The 26379-nt window shown below is 42.4% G+C and overlaps 1 protein-coding gene and 1 long non-coding RNA gene across 38 annotated transcripts in view; one reads left to right on the top strand and one right to left on the bottom strand.

The window, feature by feature from the left end:
* Nucleotides 1-3300: 3300 nt before the first annotated feature.
* On the bottom strand, nucleotides 3301-25106 carry LOC102132270 (uncharacterized). Of its 21 annotated transcripts, none has more exons than XR_012433472.1 (8): nucleotides 24753-25106; nucleotides 21329-21515; nucleotides 14725-14875; nucleotides 11334-11377; nucleotides 10664-10801; nucleotides 10285-10466; nucleotides 9351-9542; nucleotides 3301-4002 (listed from the first exon to the last, which is right to left on the bottom strand). It is a non-coding gene; the product is annotated as an uncharacterized lncRNA (long non-coding RNA). The 21 variants fall into 21 exon arrangements; XR_006697741.3 differs by having other exon boundaries at nucleotides 9351-9528; XR_012433471.1 differs by having other exon boundaries at nucleotides 9351-9524.
* BCLAF1 (BCL2 associated transcription factor 1) overlaps nucleotides 24717-26379 on the top strand; it is a 31770-nt gene continuing 30107 nt past the window's right edge. For all 17 annotated transcript variants that reach the window (XR_012433469.1, XR_012433468.1, XR_012433465.1 and 14 more), the window contains exon 1: nucleotides 24717-24845. The gene's annotated coding sequence lies outside the window, so the exon portion shown is untranslated. The remainder of the gene's footprint in view (nucleotides 24846-26379) is intronic.

Genomic DNA, 26379 nt, shown 5'->3' with positions numbered 1-26379 from the left:
ACCTACTTTTCTTGTTTTTCTTGGTCAATAACTTTTATAGCTTTTGTTATGGCTCGTTTTTCACTGGATATCGAAGTCCACATAATCGTAATCCTTGGTCATGACTCTTTTTTTTTTTTTTTTTCCAGATGGAGTCTCACTGTATGGCCTAGGCTGGAGTGCAGTGACATGATCTCAGCTTCACTGCAACCTCTGCCTCCTAGCTTCAAGTGATTTTCCTGCCTCAGCCTCCCAAGTAGCTAGGATTACAGTTGTGTGCCACCACCCTCAGCTAATTTTTGTATTTTTAGTAGAGATGGGGGTTTCACCATGTTGGCCAGGCTGGTCTCGAACTCCTGGCCTCAGTTGATCTGCTTGCCTCGGCCTCCCAAAGTGCTGGAATTGCAGGTGTGAGCCACTGCACCCGGCCAACTCACTTTTATCATTGGCTTATGAATGCCCATTTCTTCCCCTCTCTCTCTCCTCATCTTTGTATTATTATTATATAATAAGCAACCATGAATCCATCTCTCATTATAAACACTAAGAGTTTGACAGTATCTTACATTTACTCATGTTCTTTCTTCTTCTCTTGCCTTCCTGAGGTACCAGAATCCAAAGACCAGCATCCATCAATCTGTTGCTTTCTTTCTATGCAGTTTCTTCACTCAACTATATGAATTTCTAAAAAATGTACTTTTCCATTTTATGAAAAGGATAGCAGGTTTTATGTAAGTATGTTGAGACTTTTTAAAGTTCATATTGATAAGATTCATCCATATTGTTGCATGTTGCTATATTTCATTCATTTTGGTTGCTTTTTTCAAGGCTGCAGTGAGCTGTGATAGTGCACACCACTTCAGCCTGGGTGACAGAGTGAGACCCTGTCTCTAAAAAATAAATTTAAAAAATTCCCTGTATATGTTTTATATGTTTTGCTAGAATTTTTTTCTAGGCTCCTGACAGTCTCTGAAGTATTACAAATGATGTCTTCTTTCTAATTTCAATCTTTACGTGTTTGTTGCTGGTGTTCGGAAATGCAACTGTCTTGCTAATTTGCTAACCTTTCCTATTTCGAATACATCACCTGTAAATTATTTTTTTTTTTGGTAGGGGAGGGGAGTAGGGGTAGGATGGGGTCTTGCTCTGTTTCCAAGACGGGAGTGCAGTGGCACCATTATAGCTCATTGTAGCCTCAAACTCCTGGGCTCAAGAGATCCTCCTACCTCAACCTCCCCAGTAGTTGGGACTATAGGCACGAGCCATTGCATTTGGTTAATTTTTAAATATTTTGTAGAGATGAGGTCTTGCTATGTTCCCCAGGTTTGTCTCAAACTCCAGGACTCAAGTGATCCTCCTTGATCTGCTTGGATCCACCTCCAGGTCTCAAGTGATACTCTCAAAGTATTAGGATTACAGGAGCGAGCCACCATACCTGGCCTATAAATTATTTTATTTGTTCTGTGTAAATAATAATGCCATCTATAAATAAAAATGGTTTATCTTTATGATTCTAATTTTTTATTGCTATTGTGGAGCGGTAAGAGTGAACATCTTGTTTCATTCTTGCTTTAAAGAAAATATTTCTGGTGTTTTCCCATACAGAATGATGTTTGCTTAAAGGCTTTTTATAGACATTTTTATGAGGTTAAGGAAACTGGCTATATTTTTGATTTAGTAAAAGTTTGTATTATGAATTTATGTTGCATTTTATCAGCATAAACCTTGAGATCATCACAAATCTTTTTTCTTAATCTGCTATTATGGTGAATTATATCCATAGTTTTTCTGATATTAAGCTAACATATAGATGCCTGAGATAAACCCAACTGGGCAAGGGTATTACCTTCCCTGTGTGTTGTTGAATTTAATTTGCTTTTTTTTTTTTTTTAAGGATTCTTGAATCTATATTTATGTGTAAAATGAGCCTATAGCTTACTACTCTGATAATGTCTTTTCCTGGTTTGGTAACAAAGTCATGCTAATCTTAAAAAAGGGTTGGGATGTGTTCCCCTTTATAGGACAACAATAAATATGTATTTGTATATTACATATATGTTACCTCCAGTGTTCATGTTGACAATATTGTTATCAATTTGATTCTTGTCCCACTGTATGTGATATGCTCTTCTAGAGAGTAAAGGAGGAAGAGCCCCTTCTCTAAGTGCCATCTGTCAGTCGTGGGGTTTTGGCCTGAAGTGTGGGGAGGTGACTATTCCAGTCATTCTCCACCTGTTGTCCTCAGCTACCCCCCTACTTCAGAGTTTGTGCAGTCGACTGATTTACTCCTGAGGACACCTGCACCAGCAGTCGGAGTCACTGCAGGTGACGACTCTTTTTCTTGGGCAGTGGCCCAAGAAAAAGGAGGAGGAAAAGTGGCTGTTCTCTTGGGTTCTTCTCTCTTTCCCTTCCCTATTTTTTCTCCGTGTATTTATTTATCTTCTCCTCTCTTTCTTTCTCTCTTTCCCTGAAAAGTAAATGCCTTTTGGATGGTAACAATCTTTTCCCGACTGTGGTCTATCAGGAAGCATGCCACGTCTTCGAATCCCTTCAGGTTCTCTAAATTTAGCAATGCAAGGAGAATCTCCACCCAAGAGCAAGGGCAGGAGGCAAGTTTCCTGACAGGCAGTCAGCTTTGTTTCACCATCTCCTCCTGGGTATCTCTGTTGAATCACCAATGCCACTTCCCTGTAGACTTTAGGGAGGCTTGACTCACCTACAGATACTGCACAAGTCCTTTAAACTTCTATTGTTATTAATTCCTTTTGTGTTTAGTCACTTTATTGGCTACTCCTACAATTTATAATAATAGTAATGATAATAGTGGTTGTGGAGGTAATAGTACTAGTTATAGTGGTAGTATTATCCCTATATTATTATTATTATTATTTTGAGACAGGGTCTCACTCTGTTGCCCAGGCTGGAGTACAGTGGTGCAATCTCAGCTCACTGCAACCTCCGCCTCCTGGGTTCAAGCGATTTTCATGCCTCAGCCTCCCGAGTAGCTGGGATTACAGGTACCCGCCACCATGCCTGGCTAATTTCTGTATTTTTAGTAGAGACAGGGTTTCACCACGTTGGCCAGGCTGGTCTCAAATGCCCACCTCAGGCTCCCAAAGTGCTGGGATTACAGGTGTGAGCCACTGGGCCGGGCCAGTATTACCACCTATATTATATTGAGGGGTTACTCTGTGCCAGACACTATATTAAGTGCTTTACATGGATTGTTTAATTCTTATGTATGTATGAATTTAGAACTTTTTGATTTTAGTTAGGTAATATATTGCATATACTATATAGTATGGAACTCAATCAGCAGGGTCTAGGTAACAACTTGTAATCAAGTAAATGTGTATATTTTCAGTGAAATGTGTGACTACACTAAATTACATAGAGACTACAAGTAGCCTCAAATCATTTCAGATAAGGTCTGTGACCAAATGAATCTAGGTACGGTTGGATTTTGGCACAAAAAGCCTTAGAAAGAAACCTGCAGTTTCTAGAGAATTTTCTGTTTTGGATCCACAAGTAAGGAACTGTAGACCTACAGCATAATTATTTCACAGATGATACAATTAAGACGACAAAAGAGCAGTAAAGATCAGGAAGTAGCAGTAATCAATCAAGGTTTTTCCTTTCCATGTGTGTAACCAGTTGTTCAGCACTATTTATTCAAAAAGACTTTCTTTTCCCCATTTAATTGTCTTGGTGACTGCGTCATCTCCAGGCTGTTTATTCTGTTCATTGATCTGTCTGTCCTCACACCATAGTGAAATCCGAAATCAGGTGTACAGTGAAATCCGAAATCAGGTGTACAGTGAAATCCGAAATCAGGTGTACAGTGAAATCCGAAATCAGGTGTACAGTGGAATCTGAAATCAGGTGGCAGCAGTATGTTTTTCTTTTTGTTTTGGCTCTTCTAGATTCACTGCATTTTCATATAAGTGTTCAAATCAACTTGACAATTTCCACGAGAAATGTATTAGCTGCTTTTGGATGATATGATGGTGTGCCTGGAAAACCCTAGAAAATGATAAAATTAATTCAAACAATTGAACAGAATAGTAGAATATAACAACAGTATGTGGAGATCAGTAACTTTCACATGCACAGGAAGTAACCATCTAGAGACAGAATGACGGAGAAAATCCTCATTATAATAGCAAGAAACAAGATAAAATATTAGGGATACATTTAATAAGAAATGTGCAAATCTATATGAGGAAAACTTTAAAACTCTGCTAAAAGAGACAAAATTAACTTTGACAAAAGAAAGGACATCTCATATTTTGATAGGATGGCTTACCATCATAAAGATGTCAGTTTTCCCTAAATTTGTAAATTTAACTTAGTCTCCACCCCCGCTTCAAATTCTAACTTTTTTTCATGAAGCTAGACAAGTTGATACTTAACTTCATATGAAAAAATAAACATGTAATAACAGAGAACACTAGCCGGGCGCTGTGGCTCATGCCTGTAATCCCAGCATTTTGGGAGGCTGAGGCGGGCAGATTGCCTCAGGTCAGGAGTTTGATACCCGTCTGGCCAACATGGTGAAACCCCATCTCTACTAAAAATACAAAAAAATTAGCCGGGCATGGTGGTGTGCACCTGTAATCCCAGCTACTCGGGAGGCTGAGGCAGGGGAACTGCTTGAACCAGGGAAGCGGAGGTTGCAGTGAGCCAAGATCATGTCACTGCACTCCAGCCTGGGCGACAAAGCAAGACTCCATCTCAAAAAAACAAAAAACCCCCCCAAAAACAAAAACAAAAACAGAGAACACTAAAAATCTATGAGAAGGGATGAGCCCACTAGCCCTCCCAGACTGAAAACACACTATAAAACCTTTATAATTAAACCTATATGGTACAGGCATGTGAATATGCAGGGACACCAGTGGAGTAAAATAGATAATCTAGAAAAAGACCCAAGCTCATATGAAACTTTAGTACTGTAAATGATAAAGGTACCATTTCAAGTCACTGGGACCAAGAAAGAATTTTAATAAATGATGTTAAAACAACTGGTTAGGCCGGGTGCAACGGCTCACACCTGTAATCCCAGCACTTTGGGAGGCCGAGGTGGGTGGATCACCTGAGGTGGGGAGTTTGAGACCAGCCTGACCAACATGGAGAAACCCGTGTCTCTATTAAAAATACAAAAAATTAGCTGGGTGTGGTGGTACACGCCTGTAACGCCAGCTACTCAGGAGGCTGAGGCAGGAGAACCTCTCTTGAATCCAGGAGGCGGAGGTTGCAGAGAGCTGAGATTGCGCCACTGCACTCCAGCCTGGGCAACAAGAGCAAAACTCTGTCTCAAAACAAACAAACAAACAAACAACCGGTTAACCATTTGGAAAAAGATAAAATTAGATTTATATTTCACATGTATAAGAACAAACTCCAAATGGATCAGAGATCTAAATGTAAAAAATGAGAAGATTTTTCATGTCATGGGTGTCATCTTTATCTTTGGTGTTGGGAAAGACTTTCTCACTGTGACTGAAAGTCCAGATGCAGTGAAAGAAAAACAGACAAATTTGATTACATAAAAATAAAAACCAGGTGCCATGACTCAGGCCTGTGATCTCAGCACTTTGGAAAGCTGAGGCAGGAGAATCACTTCGGCTACCCTGTACTCCAGCATGGGTGACAGAGTGAGAACCTTTTAGAAAGAAGAAAAACAGAAAGAAAAGAAAAAAGAAAAAGAAAGAAAAAAAAGAAAGAGGAAAGAAAGAAGAAAGAAAAGCAAGCAAGAAAGAAGGAAGAAATAGAGAAAGAAAGAAGAGAGAGAAAGAATGAAAAGAAAGAAAGAGAAAGAGGAAGGGAGGGAGGGAGGGAGGGAGAGAGAAAGAGAAGAAAAAAGGAAAAGGTTGGGTGCAGTGGCTCACACCTGTAATCCCAACACTTTGGGAGGCCAAGGTGGGCAGATCACTTGAGCCTAGGAGTTCAAGAGCAGCCTGGGCAGTATGGTGAAACCTCGTCTCTACAAAAAATAAAAAATAACAAAAGAAGCCATTTGCATGGCAAAAATTGCATAAGCAAAGTCGGGCTGATAAACTGGGAGGAAATATTTGCAATATATGTCATAAAGGTCCAATATGCCTAATATATTAAAAACTTTTCTAAAAGTGAGAGAAAAAGACACAAATAAAAAATATAAAGAGACAATTCATTAAAGGAAAGATATAACAACAGGCTGGGAGTGGTAGGCTCATGTCTGTAATTCCAACACTTTGGGTTGGCAAGGTGGGCAGATTGCTTGAGCCCAGGAGTTCAAGACCAGCTTGGGCAACATGGTGAAATTCCATCTCTACAAAAAATACAAAAATTAGCCAGGCATCATGGTGCATGCCTGTAGTCCCAGCTACTCGGTGGGGGTGCTGAGGTAGGATTGCTTGAGACCAGGAGATCCAAAAAAAAAGAAAGATATAACAACAGTCCTTAAACATGTCACTTCTGTTTCTTTTCCTCCTTCTTCTCCTCTTCCTCTTCCACCTCCTTTTCATCTTCCTTTTTATTTATGGTCAGGAATGTCCAACTTACCTGGTACTCTGCCATTTTGGTCCTGTGCCTTGCCTGGAGTGGTGAGAAGCTATATCCCACTTCACCATAGATTTTGACGTAGAAAAGATAATCTGCCATTTCATAATGACTGTTTTAGCAAGAATTTCACTAGGGGCAAAAGTGGCCTCTGCAGAACCTCTATTATATTAAATTTTAGCAACATTTAAAGTATTCTACATATTAGGTGGAGAGCTGTGGGCTTACTGCAAAAAAGTATAGAAACAGTTCTAGATTTGAAATTCTCTAGGAAGGCAATGATCTGGAATCTTCTACATCAACATTTTTCCATATTGTCTATAAAAATGGTCAGTCTTAAAAAGTATGCTCTCTCTCTCTGTCCTTTTAAGAGACAGGGTCTTGCTCTGTTGCCCAGGCTAGAGTGCAGTGGTACAATCATAGCTTACAGTAACCTTCAACTCTTGGGCTTAAGCAATTCTCCCACCTCAGCATCCCAAGTAGCTAGGACTACAGGTGTGTGCCACCTAATTTGTAAAACGTTTTGTAGAGATGGGGTGTTGCTATGTTGCCCAGGGTTGTCTTGAACGCCTGGCCTCAGTGATCCTCCCACCTCAGCCTCCCAAAGCACTGGGATTACAAGCATGAGCCACCGTGCCCAGCTGGTATGCACTCTTAAAAAATTATTTATCAGGTATTTTGAATATCTACCTACATAGTTTTAACATCAAAAACTAATGTGAAGCCTGCCTACTTATGCTGCCGGCCCACGTGTCCACCATAATAGTAGAAAACAAATGGCTGCAATACACTCTTTTCAGAATATGCCAAGTTTTTGGAGCTCCCAGCATTTTCCACCTAGGAAGAATTCAAGCCCTAAGATATATGGAATAATAAAACAGACTTCATTTTGAACGAAAAGTTTAGTCCCAAAGAAGTAAAGAAAAAACTGCAGACTATGGGTCAATGTGTGTTTGTAAGGGTACCTGTGTATGAAGTCCTGCATCTGTGTATGTGAATTGTAAGAAGTGGGCTGACTTACCAGACTTGATTTCAAAGCAGGGAGTGGGGACAGAGGAGACTTGCAGATCTTTACTGTGGCTAGTGCCACAGGCCACTGTTGGTTTTTTTTTTTTTTTTTTTTTTGAGACTGAGTCTCGCTCTGTCACCCAGGCTGGAGTGCAGTGGCACGACCTCAGCTCACTGCAAGCTCCGAACCCCAGGTTCACGCCATTCTCCTGCCTCAGACTCCCGGCTACAGGCGCCCGCCACCACGCCCAGCTTTTTTTCGTATTTTTTTTAGTAGAGACGGCGTTTCACAGTGTTAGCCAGGATGATCTCCATGTCCTGACCTCGTGATCTGCCCGCCTCGGCCTCCCAAAGTGCTGGGATTACAGGTGTGAGCCACCGCGCCCGGCCAAGCCACTGCATTTTAAAAATATGTTGGCTGTCAGTGGCTGAGGATAAGGAAAATGGTAAAGTCACTCGGAGATGGGCGACAAATGAGCACCTAGTATGAAGTAGTGAGAAACTGTCAACTGAAGGTGCCAAGGAGAAGGCGGGGTCATTGTTGAAAAAAGGCAAAGAGGCATCTTAAAAATCAAATATTTCTTTAAATATAACTGGGATAAGCAAAATTTCCCATCATTTTGGGAAAGTGAATGATAAATGTGGTTTTGAACTAAAGAAAAAGCAAAATAGACAAGAAGAGGTAGATATTCTACTTTATTCTGATAAAAATTGGGGCATTTACTGGTGGGTAACAGTAGTTCACATAACTAAGCCCTTGCATTGATCAAACAGCCCTAAAAATGGAGGGCCTGTGGTGACTTCCAAGCCCAAAGGTTACAGTTGAGTGTAAGGGAGGTCCAGCATATTCTTTCTGCAAAATGTCAGACAGCAAATATTTCAGGCTTTTGCAGGCCATCTGTTCTCCATTACAATTATTCAATTCTGCTGTTGTATGACAAAAGTAGACATGTATTGTACCTAAATGAATGAGCCTGGCTGTGCTCCAATAAAACTTTATTTACAAAAACAGGCTGCAGGCTAAATTTGGCTCATGGGCTATAGTTTGCCCACCCCTGGTTTAAGGCAACAGTTAGCCTAGACTAAACCTTACGTGTGAATATTACTTTTTTTGGCGTTTTCTCTTTTTTTGAGATGGATTCTCGCTCTGTCGCCCAGGCAGGAGTGCAGTGGCGTGATCTCGGCTCACTGCAGCCTCTGCCTCCTGGATTCAAGCAATTCTCCTGCCTTAGCCTCCTGGGTAGCTAGGATTATAGACACGCACCACCATGCACTGCTAATTTTTATTTTTTTCCTTTTTGAGATGGAGTCTTGCTCTGTTGCCCAGGATGGGGTACAGTGGCATGGTCTTGGCTTACTACAACCTCTGCCTCCCAGGTTCAAGCAATTCTCCTGCTTCAGCCTCCCAAGTAGCTGGAATTACAGGCATGCCCCACCATACCCGGCTAATTTTTGTATTTTTAGTAGAGACGGGGTTTCACCATGTTGGCCAGGCTGGTCTGGAACTCCCGGACTCAGGTGATCTGCCCTCCTCGGCCTCTCAAAGTGCTGGGATTACAGGTATAAGTCACTGTGCCTGGGCTTTTTTTGGAATTTTCAATATCCTTCACTTCATTCTAGTCCTAAAAATATCTTATATTACACGCATTATAACAACCAGGCCATGCCTCCTTTCCAGAGTGCCCAGTCTACCTTGGGTTGTCACTAGATTTCAGAGCACATTACTTTCTGGGTAGTGGGAGCGGTTGAGCCCTTAAACAACAGAACTATTGAGTACTCAGTTGGCAAGGGCCTTGCAGTGCTCCATTTATTCCACTTACTTCACAGAGAACAAAGAGGCATTACTGTTGACAATGGTCAGTCAGACGCAACTGTGTGCGGGCCGTTTGGTTTAGCTGGCTGTTGAATTTTCAACTTGAAGTGTGAGAGGGAGTGAGAAAGTCCTGCCTGGTCAGAAAGCGGAGCTGTCTTTCCAGGATGGAGTGCCACTTCACCTGTCTTCCCAGAACAAACTATAATGACATTCTAAGCAGTGGATTTTTACTGTAAAATCATTCCTAAAGCTGCATCTATTAGATGAACTGGGATTTGCGACTTTTAACCGCATTGGCAGGCAACAACTTCTCACCTGCTCTTCAAGTCACATGCCTCAGGTCTTTGAGGATTTCTGGTTTGCTTTATTCTCAATCTCCTCCCACTGGCCACCTAATCTCTTGCCCATAACCCCTTAACTCCTTTTCAAACTTTGCTATTTTTCAAACTCAGTGTGTGTGGCCCACACGCTGCCTCTGCCCCTCCTTACTGGAGAACTTGGTGGTATAGATATTTGCTTATGGCACTACCTCTAAACCTTGGTGGATGCTGGGAATGACTTTCCCCTTTCCATGCTTCACCAGCTCCAAAGGAAAGAGGGGAGGGCTGTGGTTCCATGCAGATGTTGGGAGGGGAGAGGAGGAAGAGGATGGTAGGTGCTCAGATTTCAGCTCAATTCTTTCCATCAGTGGAATCCTCAAGGCCTCCTCGCCTCATGTTGCATAGGGACACACAACTGCCATTGCAAATAGTGTTTCCGCTTTTCAGATTCATCATATTCCTCCTGTTAAAACGACTATGATCCTGTCAAATGACAGCCCTAGCCTATTGTGTGAAGGAATATTTGACTATTCTGCTTATTTACAATGTAAGGGCCATTTAATCAACCAGGAAATGGGTCTACTGCAGTGGTTCTTAAACTTGAATGTACATTACAGTCACCTGGAGGGTTTGTTAGACCATGGAATGCTGGGCCTCATCCCAGAATGTCTGATTCAGTAGTTCTATGGTGGAGTCTGAGAACTTGCATTGCTAACAAATCCCCAGATGACGCTGTTGCTGCAGGTCCAAGGACTATTTCCTCTATCAGAATTACTGGGATGAATGGGAATACCCTTCCTCTCCTGGAAGAAGGAAGAAGGACTATCTCAGTTCAGCCCACATGGTAGTAAGTCACATTGAAAATGCTGTACAACTCATCAGTATGTTAAAACAACAGGCTTGAGTACCACAGTTAAAAACCGTTTAGTGAAGGGAGGATATACATTATCATATATATACACATACATATACATATATCACAGAGGCAAAATACAATCACCTGGGCAGAATGCCAGCATTAGTATCTTTCCTGAGAGGCAATCAGAACTTTTCGAAGACCACCTCTTGAAAATCAAATATTTCCTTAAATAGAACTGGGTTACTCATTTGCTTATTCCCTTAAGCATATTGCTTATTCCTGAAATATGCAATGACAAAGAGTGATGTTTCAATGAAATACAGATTATACCAGTTACTTGATGTGACCCTGGGTTTCAATGAGATAATTTTCTATTATTTATCTGTCATAAGTGTATAATACTTCATTTCTTCAAATACCTCATTTATTCTTCAATAAGTATTTGTTGACTGAAGAATGAATATTCAACATTATGAAAAAGAATATAATCTTGTATAACACTGTCAACTAAGCAGGAAGAATGACATAGTCCCAGGAACCCCAAGTTGCTGAGGGATGAATAACAAATAGGTGCTCGGAAGGAAGGGTGCAGTGGGGAGAGGTGTTTCTTTGCCAGGGAGCTTCTGGCAGGGCCACTGCTGTGCCAGAATGTATAGCCAAAGGCTCAAAGAGGGCCGAGCTCCAGCCTGCACTCTGCTCACCTGCTCTTCAAGCCACATGCCTAAGCGTGGGGATGCCTCAGCCTGAGGAAAGGGTAAGTTTGTCTCATCTTCCCAAAGACATCTGATGAGCTATTGGCAGCTCAGCTTACCTGTGTCTTGATTTTTCCCCAGGAGTCATCAGTCATGAGTCAGCCTGTAAACATTGGAGGGAGCAGAGGATAACTAGTTTTTTCACATGACACTGCATTTATGGAACAACATCATGGATTTTCAAGTCTTTCTTGTCATTCCCCATTAGCAGAGGCCTAAGATCTTTTCTGAAAACTTTCTGTGAACATTGAGGGACAGCTTTACTTTGTGGATTCAGGGTCCTGGGAAGGCATAACAAATTATCCCCATAGGAATCCTACCCTATTTAACAATTGAAGCCTGACTTTCCAGTTTATCGTTTTAGTCCAATGATGTTGAAATTAAAAAACTGAATGATTTTGCTGTTAGCACACTGCTTTTAGCACTCTGTTTATGTATGTCACAGAACTTAGTAGAGATCACTGTACGGATTTACTTTGCTGAGCCACTTCCCTCAGTATAAGATCTCTGGAAACATGCTGACTGTCAGTTCAGGTTGATAGAATGAATTGCCATAGGCTGGGTGGCTTACAAACAAAAGAAACATTTCTCACTGTTCTGGAGGCTGGAAAGTGGACATCCAGTGCCACCATGGTCCAGTTCTGGTCAGGGTCTTCTTCTGGGTTGCAGGCTGCCAACTTCTCCTTATATCCTCAAGTGGCAGAAAGTTCAAGGAAAGGGTAGGTTTGCCTCATCGTCTCAAAGACATCTGATGAGCTACTGGCAGCCCAACTTATCTGTGTCTTAATTTTTCTCCAGGAGTCATTAGTCATCAAGATAACTGATGTTTTCGCACAACACTGAATTTATGAAACCACCATTTATGTGGTTTCATAAATGCAGTGTTCTCTAGGGGGACAGAACGAATAGGATATATATATACACACACATACACATATATATGTGTGTGTGTATATATATGTGTGTATATATATATGAAGAGGAGTTTATTAAGGAGAATTGACTCACAGGATCACAAGAGGAAGTCCCACAATAGGTCATCTACAAGCTGAGGAACAAGGAAGCCGGTCTGAGTCCCAAAACCTCAAAAGCAGGGAAGCTGACAGTACAGCCTTCAGTCTGTGGCTGAAAGCCCAAGAGCCCCTGGAAAACCACTGGTGTAAGTCCAAGAGTCCAAAAGCTGAAGAACTTGTAGTATGATGTTTGAGGGCAGGAAGCATCCAGCACAGGAGAAAGATGAAGGCCCAAAGACTCAGCAAGTCATCTCCTTCCACCTTCTGCCTGCTTTTTCTAGCCCAGTTGGCAGCTGCTTAGATGGTGTCCACGCAGTTTGAGGGTGGGTCTGCCTCTCCTAGTCCACTGACTCAAATGTTAATATCCCTTGGCAACACCCTTACAGACACACCCAGGAACAATACTTTACATCCTTTAATCCAATGAAGTTGACATTCATTAACCATCACAGGGCATTTTCAATAATTCTACCAAAAGCTAGCTAGTTATCTGGGCTTTTCTTATAAGGGCACTAATACATTTAAGAGTTCCCCACCCTTATGCCCTAATTACTACCCAGAGGCCCTACCTCCAAATACCATCACATTGAGATTAGGGTCTCAACATAGGAATTTTGGGGGCAACACATTCAGTCCATTGCAGGGGTCTTGTCATATTTTTGGCAGTCTCATTTTCCCCAGTTCTTAGTGCAGTCCCTGTTACACAGTAGACCCTCAGCAAATGTTTACTGAATAAATAAACAGCAAGGATCCTATCCCATTCTTTGTTCCATGACTTCAGGAAAATTAAGACTTTATGTTCATAGTCTTACAACATTTATTTATTCTTAAGGAAGACTGAAGAATAATTTGATTTCTGATCTAGATTCTAAATCCAAATCAGTTCTTCACATCTTCAGGTCTACAAATATTATTTGGAATAAAAGTTCACAAAATTTTTTATGTCATCAGCATATGTTTCTTTAATTTGATTCCTTGTGTCTATTTTTCAAAAAACCCTAAGATTCTATTCTGGCAGATATTATTTTCGTTGCTTTATTAACATTTTTGGCATTTGCTCTGGTACTATCAAAATAGGTCCTTGCACCATATAGAGCAAATGCCAGTTTACCTAGGAACTCCATTTGCCAGTCTCTATTGCATCAAGATGTGTCCATGTTTATTGCAATAAATGTGATTAGAAAAGTCTGCTATTCCTAGGTCAAGGATATTAAAAAGAGGTATGCCTCCTCCCTGTTCTGTCCTCCTTTCGCCAGCTAGTACAAGGCAACAACGAGGCCACAGGAAGGGTTAATCTTTTCTTGTTTGTTTTTTTTTTGGGGGGTGGAGTCTCACTCTGTCTCCAGCCCAGGCTGGAGTGCACTGTTGCAATCTTGGCTCACTGCAACCTCTGCCTCCCGGATTCAAGCGATTCTTCTGCCTCAGCCTCCCAAGTAGCTGGGACTACAGGCACATGCCACCATGCCCAACTAACTTTTGTATTTTTAGTAGAGATGGGGTTTCACCATATTGGCCAGGCGGATCTCAAACTCCTGACCTCATGATCTGCCCACCTTGGCCTCCCAAAGTGCTGGATTATGTATGTGAGCCACTGCACCTGGCCAGGAAGGGTTAATCTTATTTGTACCATGCACGGATTGTTTGGCACACTGAAGAATGCTCTGCATCCCTTCTCAGACTAACATTTTATTTATTATTTTTTAAATTTTAATTTTTATTGTTTTAGAGACAGAGTCTCACTATGTTTCTCAGGCTGGTCTCAAACTCCTGGTCTCAAGTAATCCTCCTGCCTCAGCCTCCTGCATGGTTGTGATTAGAGGCACAAGCCTGGCAAAATAATGTTTTAAAATGCATAAAATAAAATAATAGAATTATAAAGGAAATAAATTATATTGAATACAATTCTAAAAACATTTATAAAGTTAGTGATATGGGCTGGGTGCAGTGGCTCATGCCTGTAATCCCAGCACATTGGGAGGCCGAGGTGGGTGATCACCTGAGGTCAGAAGTTTGGGACCAGCTTGGCCAACATGGCGAAACCCTGTCCCTACTAAAAATACAAAAAACATTAGCTGGGCATGGTGGCGCGTGTCTGTAATCCCAGCTACTCAGGAGGCTGAGGCAGGGAGAATCACTTGAACCTGGGAGGCAAAGGCTGCAGTGAGCCGAGACTGACTGTACCATTGCACTCCAGTCTGGGCAACGAGAGCTAAACTCCGTCTCAAAAAAAAAAAAAGTTAATGATATATGTATATACTAGCTCTCTATTGATATATAAGAAATTATCTCAAACCTCAGTAGCTTAAAACATTTATTCTCTCACATTCCTGGGGGTCAGGAATCTGGGACCAGCTTAGCTGGGTGGTTGCGGCTCAGGGTATCTCACAAGGCTACAATCAAGATGCCAACTAAGTAGGCAGTCATCTGGAGGCATTACCTGGGGAAAGATCCACTTCCAAGCTCACTCAAATGGCTCTTGGCAAGCTTCAGTTCTTTGTCATATTGACCTCTCCACAGACTCATGGCACCTCTCTCCCCAAACTCTCGTTATCTCAGGACATGGCAGTTCACTTCCCCTGCAGCAAGTGCTCCAAGAGAGGGTACAGAATCTAGATTCAGTACACTTAATCTCAGAAATAACATCCCATCATTTCTGCCATATTCTGTTACTGGAAGGGGATTACACAAGGGTATGAATGCCAGGAAACCAGGATCACTGGGAGCTAACGTAAAGGTTTCTTACAATAACATGCTTTTTAAAAAATATATTAAAGTAGAGGATCTAGAGGCGGGTATACAACTGCTATAATCTTGAAAGCATTCCAAGTAGAAATGATTCTTTGAAAGATCTGCAAAACAGTATTTTTTTTTTTTTTTTTTCTGCAATGGAGTCTTGCTGTGGCTCTGTTGCCTAGGCTGGAGCGCAGTGGCGCCATCTCAGCTCACTGCAACCTCTACCTCCCGAGTTCAAGCAGTTCTTCTGCCTCAGCCTCCCAAGTAGCTGGGACTATAGGCATGCGCCACCACACCCGGCTAATTTTTGTATTTTTAGTAGAGACAGGGTTTCACCATATTGGCCAGGCTGGTCTCGAACTCCTCACCTCGTGATCTGCCTGCTTTGGCCTCCCAAAGTGCTGGGATTACAGGCGTGAGCCACCATGCCTGGCCTAACAGTAATGATTTTTAAAAAATCGGTGATTTTTATTTGTTTCAAAGTCGTAAGTACTGGTAATACTTCTGTGGTTTTGCCTACATTCATAATTAGGGGAAATGATAAATTTTAGTTTGAAGCTAACAAGGATGTACTTGTTGCCCAGGCTGGAGTGCAGTGGTGCGATCTCGGTTCACTGCAACCTCCGCCTCCTGGGTTCAAATAATTCTCCTGCCTCAGCCTCCCGAGTAGCTGGGATTACAGGTGCCTGTCACCATGCCCCGCTAATTTTTTTGTATTTTTAGTATAGACAGGGTTTCACCATGTTGGCCAGGCTGGTCTCGAATTCCTGACCTCAGTCGATCTGCTCGCCTTGTCCTCCCAAAGTGCTGGGATTACAGGCGTGAGACACCATGCCTGGCCCCAACAGGGATGCAATTTTTCCCATACAAATATAGTGACATCTCTGGTAGGTTGGGAGAGGTTATGAGGGATACAAGACTACATACTGGGTACTGTGTACACTGGTTGGGTGATGGGTGCACTAAAATCTCAGAATTCACCACTGAAGAATTCATCCATGTAACCAAAAACCACCTAAAAAACTATTGAATTAAAAACAACAACAAATTGTAGTGACAGCTCTGAATTCTATCCATGGATTCTTTGGGAATTGGTAGACCCCTGAGTTCTACCCGTGGAGTCACAAGATGGCTTGGGGCCCTGAATCACTGCATGGAGAAAATACTTACCAACCTAATTCAATTATCTTGGACTGTTTGAGAGAAAGCTTCTATTGCATGTAAGCCATTATGTATTTTGGAGTCGTTATCACAGTCTAGTTTATACTATCTTTGCCAATATACATTTGCTAATTACTGTATTATTACTATTGTCTTTACTTTGTCCTTCAACATATACTTTTGAGTAAAATTTCAATTTCCCTTTGTGTTAAATTTCATATATGTATCTATTATTACAAAGCATCTCATACCACTAGCAAGTGATAAATTGAATTATGTATCAAAGACATATGGAGACTAAATTATATTTTTCCAGTGATTTTTACTTTTTTTCTTCCAATTTTCAGTTTTATGCAGCAGATGGTTGTCACCTAGATCTCTACGAATAAATTATAAATGGCCAATAACAATAAACATTTGTATAGTTCCTGCTCCTGAGCAATTTTTAAGAATGTGAATGAATTTGTTTTCAAGCAGTAAGCATCTCATCATGGGGTCAATAGATCATCTCACATGCCATTAACAGAAATATCTCCCTGGAATATATAACGGAGAACGAATGTGTTTAGGAAAAGCTACTGGATGGGCTTGTGTGGGCAGAAATTAACCTCATTACAGTACAAACTTAAGCTTAATAATGTAGATTAAAAAAATAATGGCACAAATACTAGAAACACAAAGTCAGGTCTGTGCTTTTATTATACTCTCTAAAATTGAACTTAAGAAATCAGCCAGTGGTGCTTTTAACTTAACTAGCCAGACCCTAATATGACAAATAGAATTTTGAAAAATAACTGTCTTGCAAAGGATTAAGCCATTTTTAGGCCTAACTATCACAGTTGGTTGGAATTCAGTATAAAGGTTCCTTTTAACTGGAAGCAAACAATTTTATATATGTTTTCCTCTTGTTGAACCAAGTACTCCCCTTAATTGCTCGACAGAAGATTCATGCAGCTAAAAGAGGGCTCTAGAGCACTCTAGGAAAAAAAACCCCCAAAATTCCACAAAAACAAATCTAAAAGATTCTCTCTGGAAGCAAATATTCTCCTAGCAGCAGTTTATAATTAGGCTTATCAAGATTGTGATTTAGTAATGGATATTTTATTATGTATATATGTATGTAGGTATTTTTTAGAGGCAGGTTCTCTCTCTGTCACCCAGGTTGGAATACAGTGGCTCATACAGTTCAAACTTTGGGTGTAAGTAATCCTCCCAATTTGGCTTCCTAAAGTGATGGGATTACAGGCATGAGCCACCATACCCATCCTTATTCTTCTTATTAAATGAGAGCTTTTACACTTGATTTGGAAGAACCATACACACACACACACACACACACACACACACACAAACTCTTGCTGGGCACAGTGGCTCATGCCTGTAATCCCAGCACTTTGGGAGGCCGAGGTGGGCAGATCACCTGAGGTCAGGAATTTTAGACCAGCCTGGCCAACATGGTAAAACCTCGACTCTACTTAAAATACAAAAATTAGCCAGGTGTGGTGGTGCATGCCTGTAATTCCTGCTACTTGGGAGGCAGACACAGGAGAATCGCTTGAACCCGGGAGGTGGAGGTTGCAGTGAGCTGAGATCGTGCTACTGCACTTTAGCCTGGGCAACAGGGCAAGACGCCATCTGAAAAACAAAAACAAAAACAAAAACAAAACCTCTCAGTTTTCAGGTCTTCATTATCTTACACAATTCAAATAAAATTCAATGGTCTACATTTTTAAAAGTTTTTTTGATATTAATATTATAAAAGTAATTTTTATTGTAGAAATTTTGGAAAATACAGAACAGCAAAGGAAGAAAATGGTTTAAAAATTGCCAATAATGTGGCCACTCAATACAAACGCAGATCAGTATCATTTTGAGGTTGATTCTTCTGTTTCTACATAGATAAACTCTTAAATGAGATTTTTAAAATGACTTATTTATTTATTTATTTTTAGAGACAGTCTCCCTATGTCACCCCGGCTGGAGTGCAACTTCAAGGTACCCTAAGCCAGAACCACCCAAATAATCACTCTCAGATTTCTGACCCACAGGAGCTGTGAGATAGTAAACATTAAGCTGGTAAATTCAGGGTCATTCATTACGCAGCAGTAGATAACCAATACATTTGATTTCACTTACTTCCTACTTCATAGGAATTGAAACCAATACATTTGATAGTAAGTGAAACCAATACATTTGATTTCACTTACTTCCTACTTCAGTCTCATTTACTGGCTCGGCCTCCTCTTTTAACAAATCCCTAAATGTTGGGATTCTTTAGGGTTCAGTCCTGGGCTGTCTTCTCTTGTCTGCCTATATTGCTCATCCTAGGATTTTATTTTATCTTATTTTATTTTTTTTAGAAATGGTCTCGCTCTGTCACCCAGGCTGGAATACAGTGGTGCAATCATGGCTCACTGCAGTCTCAACATCCTGGGCTCAAGAAATCCTCCTGCCTCAGCCTTCCAAGTAGATGGGACTACAGGTGTGCACTACCACACCCAGCCAATTTTTTTTACTTTTAATAGAGATGGGGTCTCCCTATGTTGCCCAGGCTGGTCTTGAACTCCTAGGCTCAAGCCATCCTCCTGCCTTGGCCTCCCAAATTGTTGGGATTACAGGTGTGAGCCAATGCACCAAGACTCATCCAATAATTTAATATATAATCTTTTTGCTTTATCTCTTGGCTAGAACTCACCTCTGAACCATGGATGCACACATTTAACTTCATACCTTCCCTCTGTACTTAAAAGTTTCACACATGTATTAAGCCTAATATATTCAAAATTGAACCCCTGATTTCCTTCCCTTTTCCCAATCTATTCCATTCTTCCCTTCCCTATCATTCTCTCCAATCTTTCCAACTATTATAATGGTATTGGGAAGGGTGCTGTGGCTCAGGCCTGTAATCCCAGCACTTTGGGAGGCCGAGGCGGGAGGATCAAGAGGTCAAGACCATCCTGGCCAACATGGGGAAACCCCGTCTCTACTAAAAATACAAAAATTAGCCGGGCCTGGTGGTGTGTGCCTGTAGTCCCAGCTATCTGGGGGGCTGAGGCAGGAGAATCGCTTGAACCCGGGAGGTGGAGGTTGCAGTGAGCCAAGATTGTGCCACCGCACTCCAGCCTGGCGACAGTGGGAGACTGTCTCAAAAAAAAAACAAAAAACAGAAAAAAAAAAAGCATCACTGAGGCCGGGCGCGGTGGCTCAAGCCTGTAATCCCAGCACTTTGGGAGGCTGAGATGGGCGGATCACGAGGTCGGGAGATCGAGACCATCCTGGCTAATACGGTGAAACCCCGTCTCTACTAAAAAAATACAAACTAGCCGGGCGAGGTGGTGGGCGCCTGTAGTCCCAGCTACTCGGGAGGCTGAGGCAGGAGAATGGCGTGAACCCGGGAGGCGGAGCTTGCAGTGAGCTGAGATCCGGCCACTGCACTCCAGCCTGGGCGACAGAGCGAGACTCCGTCTCAAAAAAAAAAAAAAAAAAAAAAAAAAAAGCATCACTGATCATTAGAGAAATGCAAATAAAAACCACAATGAGATACCATCTCATATAGTCAGAATGGCTACTCTTAAAAAGTCAAAAAAATACGAGACCCTGGTGAGGTAGTGAAGAAAAAGAAATTCAATATACTGTTGGTGAGAGTGTAAATTAGTTCAGCCCTTGTGGAAGGCAGTGTGGCAATTCCTCAAAGATCTAAAAAAGAAATATTTGACCCAGGCAGGGCACGGTGGCTCACGCCTGTAATCCCAGCACTTTGGGAGACCAAGGCAGGTGGATCACAAGGTCAGGAGTTCAAGACCAATATGGCGAAACCCCATCTCTACTAAAAATACAAAAATTAGCCCGGTGTGGTGGCGCGCACCTATAGTCCCAGCTACTCAGGAAGCTGAGGCAGGAGAATCACTTGAACCTGGGAGGCAGAGATTGCAGTGAGCCGAGATCACGCCACTGCACTCCAGCCTGGGCGACAGAGTGAGACTCCGTCTCAAATAAAAAAAAAAATGGAAAAAAAAAAAAAAGAAATATGTGACCCAACAATGCCATTACTGGGTATATACCCAAACGAATACAAATCATTCTATTATAAAGATAACATGCACACATACGTTCACTGCAGCACTATTCACAATAGCAAAGATATGGAATCAACCTAAATGTCCATCAATGATGAACTGGATAAAGAAAATGTGGTACATATACACCATAGACAACTATGCAGTCATAAAAAAATAATGAGATCATGTCCTTTACAGGGACAGGGATGGAAATGGAGGCCATTATCCTATGCAAACTAACATGGGAACAGTAAACCAAACACCACATGTTCTCACTTATAAGTGGGAGCTAAATGATGAGAACATATGGACACACTGAGGGGAAAAACACACACTAGGGCCTTTAGGAAGGTGAGGGTGGGAGGAAGAAGAGGATGGGTAAAAACAACTAATGGGTACTCAGCTTAATACCTTGGTGATGAAATAACCTTTACAACAACCCCCCAGGATGCGAGTTTACCTACATAACAAATCTGCACTTGTACCCCTGAACTTAAAAGTTAAATAAATACATAAATAAATAAATAAATAAATAAGGTCTCCTTCTTTGATTTTCTGTCACTTCCTGATTGATAGCAGACTTTGTGTCTGCTTACATGTGTTCTGTCTCCCTCACAGACAGGAAGTCTACCTGGGAGCAGTGTCAGCGTTAGGCTTCATCACTGCTCCATTCTGAGCACCTGGCTTAGTACCTATAAATGACATATGCTTCAGGCAAATTTGCTGACTAAATAAACAAATTAATAAATGACAGGTGAAAACCCACTCATTTTTAAAATGCTAGTTCTTTCCCTCTTTCACCATTGGTACGTGCTCCCATGTAGATCTGATGTGAGAGTTACACCCTATCTCTGCTGGATTCTGAGTTACAGCAGAGAAGCAGCAATGATGTCTTACACTGCTTTGCAGGCTATAATGGCGGTCTCCAACCTTTTTGGCACCAGGGACCGGTTTTGTGGAAGACAATTTTTTCACAGACTGAGGGCGGTAGGATGGTTTTAGGATGATATAAGTGCATTACATTTATTGTGCACTTTATTTCTATTATTATTACATTGTGATATATAATGAAATAATTATACAACTCACCATAATGTAGAATGGAAATAGTTCAGATGTTCCACCTAAAAAGATAAACAAAACAAACCAAACAAAACCAGTCAGGTCTTGGAGCTTGCCTTTGTGCTAGACTTCCAACTCCATCCTCATTCCTATCTTCTTGTCTTTGTCCTTTTCACATATCCATTCTTCTCCATTTCTCTTTTTCCTTTTCTTTCTTGTGGGGAAAAGAAAGAGATCAGCCTGTTACTGTGTCTATATAGAAAGAAGTAGACATAAGAGACTCCATTTTGTTCTGTATTTGAGATGCTGTTAATCTGTGACCCTACCCCCAACCTTGTCCTTGCCAGACACATGTGCTGTGGTAACTCAAGGTTTAATGGATTTTGGGCGTGCAGGGTGTGTCTTTGTTCCTAGAAAAGCTAGGTGTTGTCCAAGGTTTATCCCCATGTGATAGGATGAAACAATGTTGCTAAAAGGTTTATCTCAAGGCACAGGATTTTCCTTTAAACTTATTCATGTCACAGAGATCCTTGTTCTTATGTCTTACTGCTAATTTCCTCCCTAAAAACGATCCTATTGTCCTGCCACTCCCTTATCTTTAAGATGGTAAAGATAATTATCTATAAATACTAAGGGAAATCAGAGGCCGGTGCCCTGGGCCCCCGCTTTTCTTTCTCTATACTTTGTCTCTGTGTCTTATTTCTTTTCTCAAGTCTCTCGTTCCACCTAATGAGAAACACCCACAGGTGTGGAGGGGCAGGCCACCCCTTCATTTCTTTTTTTTTTTTTTTGAGATACAGTCTTGATCCGTCGCCTAGGCAGGAGTGTAGTGGAGTGCACTCCTTGGCTCACTGCAACTGCCACCTGCTGGGTTCAAGCAATTCTCCTGCCTCAGCCTCCCAAGCAGCTGGGACTGCAAGTGCCCTCCACCAAGCCCGGCTACTTTTTGTATTTTCAGGAGAGACAGAGTTTCATCATGTTGGCTAGGCTGGTCTCGAACTCCAGACCTCAAGTGATCCGCCCGTATCGGCTTCCCAAAGTGCTGGAATTACAGGCGTGAGTCACAGCATCTGGTCCATTTCTCTTTTTCAATTATCTTAAAATCAAACCAAAACAAAAGCAACATCTCTCAAGAAAGAGTTTTATAATCATATTAACAATAACTTCTCCATGACCATAAATTAAAATTACCTTGCCTGGTGCGGTGATTCACGCCTGTAATCCCCACACTTTGGGAGGCTGAGGCGGGCGGATCACTTGAGGCTGGGACTTTAGGACCAGCCTAGCCAACATGGTACAACACTGTGTCTACTAAAAATACAAACATTAGCCGGGCTTGGTGGCAGGAGCTTGTAACCCCAGCTACCTGGGAAGCTGAGGCAGGAGACTCGCTTGAACCCAGGGTGCAGAGGTTGCAGTGAGTGGAGATCGCGCCACTGCACTCCAGCCTGGGTGACAGAGCGAGACTCTGTCTTAAAAAAAAAAAAAAAAAAATTAAAATCAGCTTACTAATTTATCTCAGCATTCTATTTGTATCTTCTTAGCAGTTTTGGTCATTTGTTTACAACTATATTTCTTCTTGAGATAATGTTCTATTTTTCCCCAATGCCCATTTGTTAAATGTGCTCTTTTTTCTTTTCAGCGTTTGTATTTTAATAGGAAAAAACATTTATTACAAAGAATGAATCTGTAATGGTGGAATTTCAGGTTCTGAAAATAAGAATGTGCATAAAACATCTAAATTCAAGAACCTCCTACTTTGTAGATTGGGAAAGCATCACGTATCAAATGGATCTATTTCAAGAGAACTCTGGATAACTTCCATTTACTAAAGGCTTTGCTCCAAAGGATCTCCTTTGTTACTACCTCATGTTATGTAAATAAAATCATAATCAGTTATATTGCCTCAAATAGATGACTTCATTTTCAACACATGTGCAACAGAACTGCAGAGGGTGGTTCAAGATAATATCCTAGCCTGCAATTTGGTGTATTTTGAATAAATGAATAAAAGCTGTCAGCCCTGAGCGCCCCGACTCCCAATACATGCAGAATAGCAGAGGTGTATTGAGCCTTTATTTATTTTTTTAATATAGTTCATTCACTCAACAAACATTTACTGAGAATATCTCAGACCAGCTGACGCTTAGGGAAATAGAAAAGAACAAACGTTGAATATCGGGGGTGGGGTTTCCCCTGATACCTGCGAATGCTTGGGACATCAGGGCACAACAAAAAGGCCAAAGATTCCTGTGTCCACATCCTGAGGTGGTAATGGGGTGAGGGACAGATTGTACAATAAAAACCTAGGATTCACTCCATGAAAATGTTGTCGTTTTTCTAGTTGAGCTGGTAAATTGGACTGTGAAGAAAGAATGCCCTAAGCACAGTGGTAAATTCACAACCAGGGCCCAATACTAGATTCGATTCATTCACTGACACTCTGGTTGCTAATTACAAGTCTGAAATCCATCAAGGTAGTTAACATCCCTAAACATCAAAGTAATAGCTGTTTTAGGCCCGGAGAAGTATAAATGGAAAATGTGCTAAGGCTGCTATTTAAATTCTATTCAAATCAAATGTGGCTTGCCTATTTTCAATCTGACTTATAATTTTGGCCAACCAAGCTACGTTGGGCTGTGTTCCTCGGCTGCCACAAATCATCCTCACACGCTGAAAGCTCAACTGCTTCGTGCTCTTTATTTTTTTATGCCTATGCCAACGTTGCCGATGTGGTAAAGCTGTCACCACGCCGTCAGGAGGGCTGCCTCCTTTGGCGCGAGCAGCTTAAGAGGCTTCCGGCTGCTGCGGCGTGAGCTCCGATTTGATCAGACGCCACTCAGGAAAGGGATTTAGATAGTGGCCATTTTTCAACTAAGTGCGTCTGCCGCACTTAATAGCAAAGCAAAAGCCACGCTTTCTAATCTCCAGTTAGGCGTCCAAGAGGAAGAAAAGTGGCCCTTGCTGGCTGAGGGAGCAGCGTGTCTGCAATCACAGCCGCGTTTCGCGTCCCGGTCTTTTCCTCAATGTGGGATTGTCTTTTTGTTTTCTGCCTGGTCTTAGCTGGCCCCACGGAAAGAACAGACCAGACAAGCTTACTGAGGTAAAAAGTAGGGGCGGCGGTGAGGTCTAGAGGGTCTCCTCGGAACTAGGCAGAGACGCCAGCAAAAAGCGCCTTACGGCCAAGCTAACTCAGGCCTAGTAAAATACCCACCCCACTCTACCGCCTCTCCGGCCAAGGCCGTCGCTACGGACCAGAGGGCGGGGCCGCCACACCTTCGCGCGAGACCAGCCACGCGACTTCCCAGAAGGCCTCAGGCAACATCTTAATAGCAGCCAGGAAGCCGGACCAGAGCGGAAGGGTGGGCGGGGCTTGCCCGCATATTTAGCGGCACCCGAGGCCACGCCCCAGATCGGAAGTGACGGAGACGAGCTAGCGCGTCGAAGGTACCTCTATGGTTTTCCTCGCGTTCTTGAGTCGGGAAATGGCCGCTGTGTGGTTGCAACGGAGATAAATCCCCGGAACCGCGATTTGGCGTGTCAGGTAGGCCTCGCGCTGTATTCAAGTTACTCAAGAAGCAGTGAAGACCGAGGACAGGCCATATTTTTGACTCTTCTGTGGGTGGTGACGGGTTGGCGGCAAAAGGAGAACCAAGGAGACGTTGCGCCGTTATTTGTGCGTTTTTTCGTCAGCTTCCTTCAGGTTTTCGAGGCACTACGGGCCGAAAAGGCCGGGCGGGGGCGCTGAGCAGTGCTAACGGCGCGCGCGCTCGTGTTTGCGAACCTGGCTCGAGACCCAGAGCCCGCGCGGCCTCCGGTGCGCGTGCGCATATATTCCTCTTCCACCCTTCCCCCATTTCTTCAGCCTGTATCTCTGCGCGCGGCCGCCTGAGCCTTCCGCGCACGCGCGCTCGTTCCTTTCTTTCTACCCCGCCTACGGCGCCGACGGCCGCCGGAGGTGCAACTTGTGTCCGCCTCTCATTGGCTGGGACTGCCACCTTTCTTCCTGGCCTTTGGGGTTTTGAGAAAATAACTGTGACCCGCAGCAAAGTGCGTTGAGTAGGTCTGCCCCTTTTCTCGTGGTCTTTAAAACAACTCCCCAGCTTCAGACTACCCGTCAGTTGATGCCTCGTTTTTGTGATGCTACTAGGTTTTAGGGCTCTGTTCTGCCCCTCGCTGCTGACCCTGGTTCTCTGGAGTTAATTTCAGTACCCCCTGCAACCCGCTGTTTTGAAGCTAGCGCGCGCTGTTGACTTGTGGTGGTTGCCTAGTTACGTTTCCCTAGCGAGGGGATTGGGTCTTAGCTGGTGGTTCTGAGCCTGGCCCTGCCCCATCCGGCTGAAAGTGCGGTTCTTCAAGAGTACTAGCGAAGCCGAGGCTTCAGCAAGTGATTCAGCCCGTTTAGTCGTGTCAGAAAAGTTGCAGCCACAATTGGTAGACAGCTGGTGTGAGAAATGGGTGGGAGTGGCGAATTGGACTTTGCCTTCATTTTAAATTCATGAGTTGGCTTTTAAGATTCGCTGTTAAAATTTATTTCTTCAGAATCAAGCTGAAGTACCAGCAGCTACTTTGCTACCTCAGACTTTTTGAAAAAGCATTTTAGAATTGGAAAAAAATTAAGACAAGTTGAAAGCAAGTGTGGCTAACACTGATGAAAAAGATGAACTATTTCAGACTTGTATCTCATTGCAACAGCGTCTTTCAAATTTTTTCGTATTACAAAGCAAAACAAAATGTATTGCTCCTCGTGTGAATTCTCATTTCAGTTCGACTCTAGTTGAAATGTTAGGATACTGTTTAGGCAGTAAATAACCTTTACGTAGGAAAAACTGCTACAAGGTTTGTGCATTTTTGATCATAACCAATTCAGGATAAATAATTTGATGGGAGGAAAAAAGTGACTCCTCGGCGGGAGTTGAGGCTGCGGGGAGCTATGCTCGTCCCCCTGCACTCCAGAGGGGGCAACAGAGCGAGACCTTGTTACTTAAAAAGGCAGCTCATGGTAAACAACCTTGGAGCATCTTCTCTTAGTGATATCATACTTTAACCATTACATTGTGGTGAACGCTGAAATATCT

The sequence above is a fragment of the Macaca fascicularis genome, chromosome 4 (assembly GCF_037993035.2).
Source record: "Macaca fascicularis isolate 582-1 chromosome 4, T2T-MFA8v1.1".
In the NCBI taxonomy this organism is placed as follows: Eukaryota; Metazoa; Chordata; class Mammalia; order Primates; family Cercopithecidae; genus Macaca; species Macaca fascicularis.
This window is presented reverse-complemented; position numbering and strand designations above follow the sequence as displayed.